A 4821-nucleotide genomic window follows, 5' to 3' on the forward strand; every position below is an offset into this window, starting at 1 on the left:
TGGCCCAGGATTGGTCAGTGTTTCGTTCTGTTGTGCATGAAGTTGCTATGGGTCTGTACTGACTCAATGGCACCTAACAACAACAACAACAACATATATATATATATATATATATGGATTTGTTGTAGTTGTTGTTCTTAACTGCCATCAAGTAGGTTCCGACCCATGGGGACCCAGTATAGCATTTCTGAGGAGCAGCAGCTGGTGAGCCTGAACTGCCAACCTTGCCAAATTCAAATGACTTTGCAGTAGTCCAGCGTATTAACGCACAGAGCCATACCAGGACTCCTATATATAAGGAGAGAGAATGATAAAGCAAATGGAGTCAAATGTTAACTATAAGCATTGTTATAAGTTTGAATTTTTTTTTTAGATGTTAGTTTAATGTTAAAATTCTGAAATTTCAACCATGGCTAGGATGTGGGTGACATCAGAATTCATGAGACCCCTGATGTTCCATGATTTTATAATCTGTTGAGCTGAAGCACCCCCTTAGCGTTGGTACTGTGACGACTGCCTCTAAAGTCCTCTTCAGAGCAGAAAATGCACCCTGTAATGGAGAGTAGGTTTTGGTCCAGTAATTGGCTGCATTTGTATAAATTTGGAAACTTCCCTGGTGCAAGGTCTAGCACAGCTAAGTGTCTAATGATGCCACTGTATTCAAGCATTACCCTGAATCTAGCTTTGACATCATCTGAGGGTTTTCATGAAGGCTGATATTTCATGTGTGACTTGTAATGCCATCCTGACATTGTTTCAGATATCCTTTAATTATGTTATATGTTCATTTGAACATAACTGGACACCATGCCACTTATTCCATCAGTTCTCTCCCAGCTGATTTGAAAAATAATCAAAGTTTAGACAGTCCTCCAAATCAAGGTTGTCTATTGATCCAGTAGCTCACTGGACTTGCTGGATACCGGACTAGAATATTGGCTGTTTCCTGGTACTCTTCTTTCCAGATTGAGACCATGATGCATTAAAATGCTTCCTGAAAAAAAATGCTTTCTGAAAGGCTTGGCTGGTTTGAAGTTTAGGGAGACGTGTAAATTCTTGAGCCCACAGCCACTGACATAGCCACTGGGGGCAAGAGTTGAGAGTGAAGCAGCCAGCTGGTTCAGGGAGGCATGTGTGAACTCCCAAACTTGCAGCTGCCCATTTGACCTAGCTTGGATGGTTAGCTGACCAGAACTCAACCAGATGAAGATAAAGATGCTTGATATTGTAAGCAATTGTAAATTGCTACCATTTGATGAACTGGACCTTTGCTTATGGATGAAGTTGCTCAAAATTTGAACTGGGATAGAAGGATTCTTCATATCAAGGAACAAGCTTGTTTCCTCAGTGCACTATCATTGACTATCAAAAAGTGGGGGGCTATAAAGGAATGAAGTGACTAGATAACAAGATTTCATGAGTGTGTTTGTTAGTTTCAGAATGAGGGCGGTAAGGTAGATTCCACACTGAATAGTTTTCCTCTTCTCCAGATGGATCTGGTGAAAGAGGATGGGGGATAATGCTGACAGGATTTTACGACTCAATTGTGAGTAATTGTTAGCAGTATTAATTGTGATTGTCACGAATGTAATTATAGAAGATGTATAACTTTCTTTTCAGGAAGAGAGGATCCCAGGACCGTCAAGAAAGAAGAGTATGAGTGGAGCATGAGATCCTACCTAGAGAAGCGGTGACAGCAGAGACAGTGTCAGAGCAATGGCATGGAGAGATGGAGCAGCTATGGGCTCTAAGCCTGTGGACTGAGTAAGGCTGTGTGCCTGCAGGCAAGAGGCTAGGCTGGCTTGCAGAATATGCCCTTAGGATATTTAAATGACTATATCATTTTTTTTGTTTTGTGTGTGCACATCAAATATATTTGCTTCATTCATTTGTGAAATATAAGATGTAAAAGGAAAGTCATAGGGAGGAAGTAGGATAACCATTGCTGCAGGGAGGGGATTATAATCACTGAGATGAAACAAAGCATTTAATTTGTCAAATGTAAAGCTGATGATCTTCATTTCCCTTAGGATCAGAACGGACCTCCTGAAAGGTAAGAAATTAGTTTGATCTTCCATTGTTGAGGTGGGTGTTTGTAAGTCTTTAAGGAATGTTCATATTATGAGTATTATAAGCTTAACTGGGTAAAGGGTATTCCTTTTATTATTTTTTTTTTTGAAATTTTTTGTGAGTTTGAAATGATTTCCAAAGTAAAAGTTTAAAAATACTGTCTGTATATGCAAGGTGATGCTACATTTGTATCATATTATTATATGTATGTTCATTTTTAAAAAGATTTCTCAAAAAGTAAAACGTAGAATTACCACATGACCCAGCAATTCCTTATACATTTCTGTATCCCTCCACAATAAACAGGTGTTGTTATTATAATCATAAAAAAGTTACTTTTTAAAATGATAGCTGAGGCATTTTTGTTTCTCTTGGTGTCTGCCTTCAGCATCAATCCCTATATTACTTTGATGCCTCAAGTTGTTTACACATTAAAACACTCGGTGTTTGTTGAACTGCTTCCTTCTAAAATACTCAAGTTTTAAATATCTTACTGTATCCTAGCATAATCCTTTGAGGTAAAGACAAGCAGGTTGAGTCTTACCTCACAGCAGAGACACTGCTCCATAACCTTAAATATATTCCCATGGGTTGTCCAAATTCTACCCTCTGCCAGTACCGCGACTGCTGTGTGCTGTCAAGTCATTCTGACCCTTAGTGATCCGCTATCAGGTTTCCGAAGCTATAACTCTCTATAAAGCCTCATCTGCTCCTATACACGTGGCTGTAATGGTGAATCTGCCTTCAAGCACACACTAAAACCAGACATCTTGAAAATTCATCTTTTCTACTTGGGATGTCACCCCTGTGTAATGAGAAGCAATTCTTTGTTTTTAAAACCAGAAAGGGAGAATGTTACAGTAGACAAGTTAGGAATGTAAATATTTTCAGAGATTTTTCATTTCTGTAGCCAGTTGATGTCCTGGAGTATGAGAGACGACAGAAGTTCTTCCCATCACCTCAGTTTCTCTCCCTGTCCCATCCCATCTTTGAGTCTATTGATGTGATAGTGGAAGTGATCTTATGTTTGGTTTAAGACTGGTGGTGGTGGTTATGTGCTGTGGAGTTGGTTCTGACTCATAACAACTCTATATAGGGTTTCCAAGGCTGTAAATCTTTACTGGAGCAGAAAGCCTCATCTGTACCCGTGGAATGACTGGTAGTTTTGAACTGCTGACCCTGAAGTTAGCAGCCCGACTACACTACCAGAGTAGTGAAATTTTAATAGATGATTCATTAACCATGGCTTTTTTTTTTTTTTTTAAAGCAGGAGGTGACATACTAGGAGACATTTAATACATAGATGTGGGTCTTAGCCCAAGCAATAAGTCTAGTTAACTTTTAATTTCCTATACTGTCTCTTGCCTGTTTCTTATCAAGAAAATAAGAGATTTTGAGAACACAAAGTAGTAGTTGTTAAGTAGACATCTCCATATTACATTCTTTGAATAATTATCATTCCACAGAGCCCACCTTGGGCATAATATCTAAGCAGGTGGTTCTGATATGGAACTAGCTGGGATCAGATCTACCCTGCTTTGATGCAAAACATCTTTTTCCAACTAACTCACTCCCTGGGAAGGGTTATTTTAGTTGGGTTTGAGGCAGTGGCAAGCAAGGAAGTGTGGAGACACCCTGGCTCTCTTCCTGTAGCTGCAGAATCAGTCAGTGTTTAGAATGAAGAGAATCCTTTCGCGGTGATTTATCTTCAGATGCTAGAACTCCTGCCAGACAGTAAAGTGGCGGAATAGAAATGTGGATCTGCACAGAAACTGTTGAAAGGAAGAGAGGAAAAAAAGACTGGTGCTGCCTCCATTACTTTGACATTCTCATTTCCATTTTATTGACAAGTTTAAAAATCTGCTTCCACAAGAATTGATTGTATTCTCATAGATCTCCCTTTACTTTGATGCTAGCGACTGAATTTCCAGGAGTCAATTTTCACCTAGGGAAAACCCCTACTTTTTTTGCAATCTCCATAGCTTCACTGATCCTGACAACCTATTAGAAGCTACAATAGAGAGCACATCTGTTGAAATTGATGGTGATTGTGATGGTTAATTTTATGTGTCACCTGGGCTAGGCTATAGTGCCCAGTTGTCTAGTCAAACACTAATCCAAATGTTGCTGTGGAGTTATTTTGTAGATGTGATAAACTTTTACAATGACTTGACTTTAAGTAAGGAAGATTACCCTCAATAATGTGGGTGGGCATCATACAAATAGATGCCTCTGAGGTGTCCCGGAAAAGAAAGAATTCTGCCTCAGGAAATGGAAATCCTGCATGGATTTCTAACCTGCCACCTAGCCTATGGATTTCAGACTTGCCAGTCCCTATAAGCATGTGAATCATTTCCTTAAAACAAATTTGTCTTCCTTTTTCTTTCTTTCTCTATATATAATAATGAGAGTACTTTCTTTATATATATATATATATAAATGAGAGTACTTATTTGGTGCTTGGTCCCAGTTGCTGTTTTTTGTTTGTTTGCTTGCTTTATAATTAGACGGTGTATTTTTTTTAAAAAAAGGCCAGAAACTGACTAGAAAATGAAACAATTAAGAACAATTTTTATATGCTTACTTACTATTATCAGAGTTCTCCAGAGAAACAGAACTAACATATATATATTATATATAACATATATTATTGTACATATTATATATCTAGAACTAGGAACTCTGGTAGCGTAGTGGTTATGAATTGAGCTGCTAACCTCAAGGTCAGCAGTTCGAAACTACCAGCTGTTC

This window comes from Chrysochloris asiatica, unplaced genomic scaffold (genome assembly GCF_000296735.1).
Source record: "Chrysochloris asiatica unplaced genomic scaffold, ChrAsi1.0 scaffold00050, whole genome shotgun sequence".
Classification (NCBI taxonomy): Eukaryota; Metazoa; Chordata; class Mammalia; order Afrosoricida; family Chrysochloridae; genus Chrysochloris; species Chrysochloris asiatica.